The sequence below is a fragment of the Typopeltis vanoorti genome, chromosome 2 (genome assembly GCF_054136105.1).
Source record: "Typopeltis vanoorti isolate ZY-2024b chromosome 2, IOZ_Tvanoo_1.0, whole genome shotgun sequence".
NCBI classification, from domain to species: domain Eukaryota; kingdom Metazoa; phylum Arthropoda; class Arachnida; order Uropygi; family Thelyphonidae; genus Typopeltis; species Typopeltis vanoorti.
In genome coordinates, this window is record NC_143550.1 from 188,698,533 (window position 1) to 188,708,526 (window position 9,994).

The 9,994-nt window shown below is 37.2% G+C and overlaps 1 non-coding gene across 1 annotated transcript; it reads left to right on the forward strand.

Moving 5' to 3' along the window:
- Positions 1–5,602: 5,602 nt before the first annotated feature.
- On the forward strand, positions 5,603–5,674 carry TRNAW-CCA (transfer RNA tryptophan (anticodon CCA)). Its single transcript has one exon. It is a non-coding gene; the product is annotated as a tRNA-Trp (tRNA).
- The last annotated feature ends 4,320 nt before the right edge of the window (positions 5,675–9,994 follow it).

Sequence of the window (9,994 nt, forward strand, 5' to 3'; positions counted from 1 at the left end):
AGTTTTTCAATCCAAGGCATAGTTCTGGCAAGGTTTCAAGGGAGTGGAATGATGGTAAGATAGTTCTAGTACATACAGGTTGCTTCAAGACAGAAGTAGCAAACTACATCCCAATTCATATTTCAGGAATGTTTGTTAAAGTATTGGAAAAAGTTGGTTAAAGGAAAAATTCAACGGTTCATTGATGGAGATATGATACTTTGTAGTGGGCAGCACAGCTTTGTAAAAGGTAAGTCCTTGTTTTAGTAATTTACTTATATTTAATAATAAAGTGAAGCAAATCCATTGCGGTTATGTGTGGTTAGTAAGGGTGTGCAGACTAAATATTTTGCATGGAGAGTGGTGAATGAGTGGAATGGATTTCCAAATTAGTTAGTCTTCTGACAGTGAATGAGTGTAAGGAAAGTTATGATAGGGTTTGTGTTTATGATGGTAGTGTGGGTCTCCCATGATGAGTCTCTGTACTCCATGGAGATACTGCATAATAATTTATCAGTTCTGTATATATTTTTGCATTTTTATTTGTGCAGTCCTGAAATCATGCTCCAGAGACAAACATTGAACCTTTTTCAAACCACTTAAATGTCTCTAATAAGTGGGTTGTAGTTTCACATCAGACAATGAAATTCATCTCTCACCTAAAGATAATCATAAACATAGTGGGATTTGAACCTGTAGCCTGTTGGTTGGAGGGCAGAAACAATAACCGCTCGGCCAAAAATATTTTCACCATCTGTTTTAAATATCAAATTCTTAGTATATACTCTGAGGGGTTGTGCAGGATAATTATGATATTACTACATGAAGTGTAATTATGATATTACACCATTACTTACTTCCAATCAATAATTTTCTCCAAATTAATCTATTATCTGTCAAGACTTATATTATCAGATCTTATATTTCTGTCTTTTAAGGTGCTTCTTTACTGTATCAGTCCATCTTGGTCTTCCTCTGGGTCTTTTTCCTGCTAACTTGGTAAAGAAAACTTTTTTTTGCTAATTTTTCCTTTCCCATTCTGTTTAAGTGATCATACCACCTGAGATTAAATTTATTAACACATTCCTAATGCTAACAATGGCAAGTTCTTTCCTATATCCTTGTTAATCATCTGGGTCAATGTGATAAAATCCTCTCACTAGCTTAAATGTCTCTATCATATACCCTCTTTTCACCTTTTATCCCACTTTTTATTTCATCTTTTATCCACCAAACTCTGCAATCCACAATTTTTCAACCTCTCTGCATAGCCAGCAGTCCAAAGTCCTGATATTGTCTTAGTCACTCATCTCTAGACCCTCTCAATGTCTCCACATCACACTGAAAACCAGGTGACCAGATTTCAGCGCAGTAGTCCAAGTGTGGTCTGACCAATGCTTGATACAGTGGCACATCCACATCCTTATCCCTACATGTTAGAGTACCTCTTATCTAAGCAGAACTATGATGTACAGCCTTTGCAACACTAGCAATATGCCCTCTAAACTTCAGTTCACTATCAACCATCACCCCAAAATATCTAATCTCATCCACTTCCTGCAGTACAGTACCATCGATATAGTGCACAGCCTTATACAGGGTGTCCCATAAGTTACCAGATATTTCAATATTTCATAAAAATGAGAAAAATGGTATATTAGAGTGCAGCTTGAACAAAAGTGAGTCGCATGGAGGGGGATTTTTTGGCAGTGAGAAAAAAATTACTTCACATTTTCACTGATAGAGGGCACTGTACCACATGCATCAGTTATACTGCTGACAGCTCATAATGAATGTGTGTAAATTCCCAGTCACTGGGTGTGAACGGAATTGTTTTTTGTGAAAAGAAAAATTTGTTTCTATGATGCTTACTTTAGTGAATAAGATATTGTTTAGTGAAGTTGTCTTATGTAAGTAGGGAATCAGTAGTGGAAGTTTTACAAAAGTTTCGAACACAGAAAAGAATGAAGAAAGGTTGAGGTCCTGTCACTCTTGCCAGAATACAATCTCTCATACGATGTTTCGAGAAAACTGGAAATTTGTCAGCTCACCATCGAACATGCAGATGAATGTTGTGATATTGCAAATGAATGCCCCTAGTGGCACAATCAACAAGCAGTGTACCCAGTGCATGGGAAGCTGCAAGAATCACAGGCATAGCGAAAATATCACTATTATGCATCCTTCATGATGCATAATCATCACACCACCAGAGTAAGCAAACAGTGTGCCACTGCCTTCTTTGGGGCTGTCAACAAACTTTCAACATCTTCGTCAGCCCTCTTTGGGGCCATTAGTTGTGTAGAGGGGAGGGGCTGTGAAATAATGGAAACAAATTTAAAATGTTTTAAAACTAAGCTTGCCATGTCAAATGTATGTAAGATGCTAAAATGTAATATTTGCATTTGATTTTTACAATATTCGCTGTATATGTTTTGTATTGAATATAAGTACAATGAATATTATAATAATATATGTCTGTTTTACGAATTTTTTTTCAATGGGGACCGTGAAATATTTTAATTTTTCCAAAGGGCCTTTACATCCATAAGTTTGGGAAGCACTGTTATAGAACTTCCATTTGCAAGGATTTGCAAATGATGCGTGTGATACAGTGAAAAGTCTCAGTGAAAATCTGAAGTAAATTTTTTCTTCCAACTAAAAAAAATCCCTCCTTGTGATTCACTTTTGCAAACTGCAGCACTCTAATATACCAATTTTTCTCATTTTTATGAATTATTGAAATATCTAGGAACTTATGAGACACCCTGTATTTCTGCACTCCAAAATGCAACACCTTGCACTTCCACATGGCATAATCTCCTTTGCCCAAGTAAAAGTATATTCAGATCTTCCAGAGGGCATCAGCAGTATCAATTATTCTGAGTTAGGAATTATTATTTCTAACCCAGCTCTCATATCCATAAGTTAAAATTGGTTAGAACACTGTCTTGTACACAGCTAATTTAGTGTTTTAACCAATTTCTTTCTTATTCCATATAAATTTATTTGGCTGACTTTGACCAGTTTTCTAATTCGGTTGTCTATTTCCATATTTAATTTAGCATCTTTGCTAAAAATTGTACCTAAATAGCTGAAATGTTCAGTTCTACAGGGTCATCATTCATGATACAGTTCATGTTTTCACTTTCTATTTATTTTCATTGGCTTTGTCTTTTTATTTCTGATTTATTTTCATACCAAATCTTTTGCAACATTACAAATTTATTACAAATGTTTTAATATTTATAGTGAATATGTTATTAGAATGGTTGAGTTAGATGAAGACGAAGCAGGAAGTAAGACTGGAGGCAGAAAAATAAAGAATTTAAGATATGCAGATGATTCAATCCTCATTGCATAAACTAAGGAAGATGTGCAGCAATTGATTCTATTTAGTTAAATGGGAAAGCAGTTAAGCTGGGCTTAATATAAACATCAGTGTAACAAATAGCTTCTGCAATACAAATACATTTATTATTGAGGGAGATGATAGAGATGATTGATAGCTATGATTTACTACGATCCAGAATAAGAAATGGTCAATGTGAAGATAATGTTAAAAAAAAGCATAGTTCCAGGGGAAAACCTTTTGTTAAATTTAACAAAAAATATGGATGATATAGATACTAGTGAGGCCAAAAATTTTCTTGTTAAAGCAGAGGTCTTTTCAGTAGTGACGTATAGATTTGAAAGCTGGAACATTAAGAAGAAAGCAAGCAAATTGATTTCTTTGAATTATAGATGTATAGAGGAGACTATTAAGAATCCCATGGACCCAAAGAATGAAGAATAAGGTTTAAAAGAATATAAAACAGAATGCTCCTTGGAAGCATTGATTGCTAAACAAAGTTAATGTAATTTGCATATATATATATATATATATATATATATATTATGCTAGCAGATGAAACACTGGAAAAAGTTATGTTGGGGAAGACTGGGAAAGGAACGTTCCACTGTGAACTTACATCTGCTGGAAGAAGGAACTGAGTGAGATGAAGAGTCTATGGAAACAGAATTAACAAAAGTGTTACTGTTATTTGGAGGTGTCAGGAATAATAATAATAATAATAACAATAATAAACTTCACAGAAGATTTGGTGGGATATCACATTTATTTAGCATATGATGTACAGGTCTCAGAATAAAACATACAAATTACATAAAACAGCATAAAAACAATTGTAAAAATCATATTAAAAGGGGTACACTAGATTGAAATGATTAAACATCAAAATTAAGAATCAGGAGTCAGAGCTTAATCCTTAAATCCAGGATCCACTCCAGGGATTCTGGGGTCAGTTTAAAAAAGTCTTCTTTAGAATCCGAGAATGAGTAGATAGGGCACTCAAGCAATGTGACTGATAGTCTGGATCCCTCTTCCGCATTCACAGTTTGGAGTATCAGACCAGTTCAATTTATGCAAGAGAGGCTTACATCTCGCATGTCCTGTTCTGATCTGATTTAAAGTGGTCGATACATGTCTAGGGAGATTGACGTCTTCCAGATGAGATGTCGAATTTGATATGAGTATTTGAAGATTGGAGGTATGTTGAAACCAATACTCCCCCCCCCCCCATGACTCGCATAGGTCGAAGTTCTGGTCGTTTATTTGTATTGCACTCCTCCAGTCACAGTGCCTGGATTTCAGTCTTTGTAAAGTATGGAAGGAAATGTCTTGGTGGATAGGCAAGGAACTGTTTCTATTTATTTTTGTCCATAGTTTGCTTAAGGCTTGGGTCCAGCAAAGCGAGGGAGGGGGCTATATTACTAAGAGTTGGGAGCCAGTAGCCAGGAGTAGATCTTAAAGCTCCAGAGATTATCGTTATAGTTTGATTCAGCTGGACATCGACCAAAAAGGTGTGTGTGTGTGCTGTTCAACCACACAGAAGCACAATACTCTGCAGTGTTTATTTCTGAAGTAAACTTTTGGGATATAGTTGGCCTGGATATTACTTAAATGAAAGGATGCTACTTCAGTTTTGTTCAGGTTAGGTCGTAATCGCCATCATGTAAAGTATTTATCAAGTACAGCCAGATCTTCAGTTAAGGTGTTCTCAGCTTTTTGGAGTGTTGAATGTTGAGTTGCAATGGCAATATCGTCAGCATACATGAATCTCCATGATGCTGTCTCCAGGATATCACTAATATATAAGTTAAAGAGCAATGGGAAAAGAACTGAACCCTGAGGTAGGCCATTTTTAATCTTAAAGAATTTATTTTGGGATTCATTGAGAGATACTTGTATCCATCTGTCTGCTAGTATTTGATTAATTAGGTTGGCTAGTTTTGGTGATAGGATAGTTTCTAGGAATTTTAAGATAGGCCCCTCTCTCCACATAGGCAGCAAAGAGGCTCATGAATACCGCTATTGTTTTCAATTGTTTTTCATAACCATTCTCTATAAAGGTTGTCAAGGTGAGTACTTGATTGCAACAACTTCTGTATGGTTTGAAGCCAGCCTGTTCCTGTGGAGTTCTGTTATGTATACTTGAAGAAATTCTGTTGTATAGCATTGTTTTGAGAAGTTTCAGGAAGATACTGATCAAGGCAATAGGACGGTAGTTGGAAGCAGTTGTATGGTCTTTGCCAGGTTTTAAGATGTCTGTGATTTTAAAGTGGGCCGGTGGTGCAATGGTAGCGCGTCTGACTCCAGATCAGAAGGTTGCGTGTTCGAATCACGTACGGCTCATCATGCGTTCTTTTATTTATGTTTTATTTTTATAGTGTGTGTGCTGCCTCGTTTTGACAATTACGAGTTAAGTAGACGAGCAATGATAATGAATGATATTATTGCAAGAATGTGCAGAAAAAGAGGTCTGGAGTTTGTTGATGTTTGGAGTGTGTTTGAAGGAAAAAGGCAGTTGTATGCTAGAGATGGACTGCATCTTAACATGGAAGGACATAAGCGATTGAAGAAGTTATTGTTTTCTGAACAGGTTGAAGTTATTGGGCAGGGAAACTAATATTGAAAAGGTTGAGTGTAAGAGAGAGAAACTTTAGCACTGATTGTGTATTTATTGATCCTTATAGGCAGAATAAATTGCAGAAGAGAGGGAATAAAAATCGGCATAGGACTACAGTAGTTAATGACTTATATTTCAGTTCTAAAGCCGGTACAAGATCTAGAGGGAATCTGCAGTTTTTGTATACCAATGCTAGAAGCATTCGAAATAAGAGAGAAGAATTTTTGGCATTAGTCAGTGAAATCTCACCAAAAGTGGTAGGCATTAGTGAAACTTGGCTGTCAGCAGAAGATGTGGTCACTGGAATTGAATGTGATGGGTACAGTATTTTCAGGGAGGATAGAGAAGATAGAACAGGAGGAGGAGTACTGTTGATGATAGCTGATGTGTTGCAGCCAAAGAAAGTAGTATATCATGATGATAGACATGTGAATGAGAGTTCATTTGAGGCAGTCTGGTGCGAAATAGTGACCAATGCAACCAAATATACAGTTGGATGCTGCTATAGGCCAGGGAGTACGGGGGGAGATATTGAATTCATGCATCAGCAACTTAGTGCAATGAGTGAAGGCTTAGTGATTATTATGGGGGATTTTAATTATGGTGATATCAATTGGAAGGAGGAAATATCACGTAGCAAAAAGGAAATGGAGTTCATACATCTTCTACGAGATAATTACTTGAAACAGCACGTAACTGAAGGGACACGTGGTGTGAGAGTGTTGGACCTGGTTATTGGTTCAGAGGTTATATGCATAAGTAAGGTGTCCTCGTTACCTCCAGTTGGTGAAAGCGATCATGTGGTATTGACTTGGGAGGTTGCAAAATCTGTGGATTTTTCTATTAAGAAGGGGTATGTACGGAACTACAGGTTAGGCAGTTATAACAAGCTTCGGAGTGAGCTTGCAGCCATCCCATGGCAGAACATATTGCAAGGGAAAGATGTTAGCAGTGCTTGGGATAAAATCAGCGGGTATCTGAGGAAAGCAATATCAGATTGTGTCCCCATGGTCAGGAGGTCAAACAAGGCAGGCATTAGATGGATGAGCAGTAGTATCAAGCTTGAACTGCAAAAAAAGAAAATGTTATGGAGAATTTACAAGGAGAAAGGCGATCAGGACACCCATGAGCAGTACAAGGCTCAAGCTAGGAAGGTTACCAGCATAGTAAGAAAAGCTAAATCAGATTATGAGAAGACCTTAGCCAAAGAGATCAAGGGTAATCCCAAAGAGTTCTTCCGCTATGTGGCAAGTAAGAGGAAGAATGACTTCGGAAGGATAACCTTAGTGGGTGCTAATGGTATTGAGGTGACAAAATCAGATGTAATAGTCGAGTTACTGAGTGATCACTTTTCAAAAGTCTATCACCCAAGTGAGGATATCTCTATACCTAAAGCAATACCTAATGTGAGAATTGAAGCTAAAGAATCAGAGGTATTAAATATATTGCAAAACTTAAATGCAAACACTGCGGTAGGCTTAGATGGAATATCAGCTCGGGTGTTGCGTGAATGTGCAAATGAATTGTCAACCCCTCTTACCTGGATATTTAATTCAAGTTCGAACTCTGGTATGGTCCCTAGGGAGTGGAAGTTAGGCAAAGTGGTTCCTTTGCATAAGGGTGGCTCTAAAACTGCGGTATTGAATTACAGACCAATCACCATCTCAGGAGTAGTGGTAAAAGTATTGGAAAAGTTGGTTAAAGACAAAATTCAAGAATGGGTGAATCAGGATATGATACTCTATAGAGGCCAACATGGTTTTGTTAAAGGTAGATCCTGCCTTAGAAATCTATTAACTATTCATAATAGAATAACATCTGAGTTGGACAAAGGAACTGGCTACACAGTGGTACTTCTGGATTTTGCTAAGGCTTTTGACAGGATACCCCATAGAACACTGTTACGCAAATTGGAGCAGATGGGAATGGATATTAAATTGGTGATATGGATAGGAGAATGGCTCAGGGAGAGATACCATAAGGTGGTGTATGGAGGAGCCGAGTCCAGAATGAGGCAGGTGACCAGTGGTGTGCCTCAGGGCTCTGTGCTTGGGCCAATGTTGTTTAATTTGTATATAAATGATATAGGAAACGGCTTAAAGGGAGATATTCAGTTGTTTGCTGATGATGCAAAGTTGTGTAGTGCAATAAAAAATCAAGCTGATGTTGAAAGTTTGCAGGAGGATTTAAATAAGCTGGTAAAATGGGCAAAAGAAAATGGATGTCAGTTCAATGTGGAAAAGTGTAAAGTCATGCATTTTGGGATTAAAAGATTACCAGCTGTGTACTACATCGATGGAAAGGTACTCCAAGAGATTGATGAGGCTAGGGACTTAGGGGTATTGGTAGATAGGGAGATGAAGTTCAGAGGACACATTGCTAAGGTGTCCAAGATTGCACATAGGATTACTTGGTTGTTGAGGAACACACTGACATCCAGAGATAAAGAGGTTATTATTCCCCTTTATAAAGCATTGATACTTCCACATTTCGATTACTGTGCTCAGGTATGGTCACCTGGATTCCTTGGAGATGAGGAGGCTGTGGAGAGGGTTCAGAGAAGAGTGACCAAGTTGGTGAGTGATATAAAAAATGCTCCCTGCATTGATAGATTGAGAGCTTGTGGATTGCAGAGATTGGTTGATAGACGAAGAAGAGGGGATATGATAGAAACATTCAAATTACTAAAAGGTTTTTATAGGATTGATGCAGGGGAAATGTTTCAGCTGTGTGATAGTGATGGAAGAACAAGAGGTCATCTCTGGAAATTAAAGAAGAGTGTGGTTAACAAAGGTGTCAGAACAAGGTTCTTTGCCTGGAGGGTGGTGAATGAGTGGAATTCATTGCCTGACTTAGTTGTGAGCTCTTCGTCTGTAAATGAATTCAAGAAGAGATATGACAGATATTGTTTTGCTAGTTTGGGTCTCCCGCGATGAGTCTACTGACTCCATGGAGATACCCGTAATAATAATAAATAATAATAATAATAATAATAAATTAAAATTAGGCTGTGATTTAAAAATTGATGGAAGTATGCCAGAGTGCAGGATATTATTGTACATAGCAGTAAGCCATTGAATAGTTTTTGTTCCACAGTTCTTAATGAATTCAAGGTAGAAGTTATCGCGTCCAGCCACTTTCCCAGTCCTCAATGAGTTAACTGCCTGGGTAAGTTTATGGGAAGTGAAAGCCTGAGATAATGATGATGGTGGAAAATCTGTTTTGAGATTTTTTAGTTTTGTTTCACCTCTCTCGTAGTTACTTTATCTTGAGGATATATAGTCATTGAGACTATATGCTTTGCAATGTGTTTTGGATCTATGGCGGGCAGTTTACCAGAAGTCCTTGTATTAGGATCAAGCTTCCTAATCAGGGACCAAGCTTTTTGACTGGAATGAGTAAAATTGAAATTGTTCATTATTTTAATCCATATGTCTTTTCTAGCATTGTCAAAGAGACTTCAGTAGCTCAGTGGCTACTGTAGGGTTATTATTAGTAGAGAATTCTTTATATCAGTTTTTCACTGTCACTATTCCAGCCTGGGATATATTCTCTCCTAAAACTTCTTGGAATATTTCGTTTGGAAGCGCCAATAACAATGCCAACAAATCTATTGTAACTGTTTATAGTGGACTTTATGAATCTTATTACAGTGTCAACCTGTTTCTTAAAAGAATCCCAGTCAACTTTGAGAAAGTTCCACCTAGGTTTTAATATTGTTTTTATGATTGGAATATTTAGGCCTACTTTATAGATTATATGTCTATGTTGGCTATTTGGAAAACTGTCTAATACTTTCCTAGAGATAGGAATTTGGCCATCGTAATCGTCTGCAGTACAGAAGTACAAATCAGGGTTATATCCTCTTTCCCATCTAGAGGAGAGAAAGCTCGGTTTATCTTTGACATCAAAGATCATATAGAGGTTTTAATTTTCCATCCGGTTCACTAATAGGGTATTAGGTCATCCTTTCTATAGACCCAAAGGGAGTGATGACTATTAAAATCTCCCAGGATTATGCTTGGATGTTGTTGCTGGGACAGTGC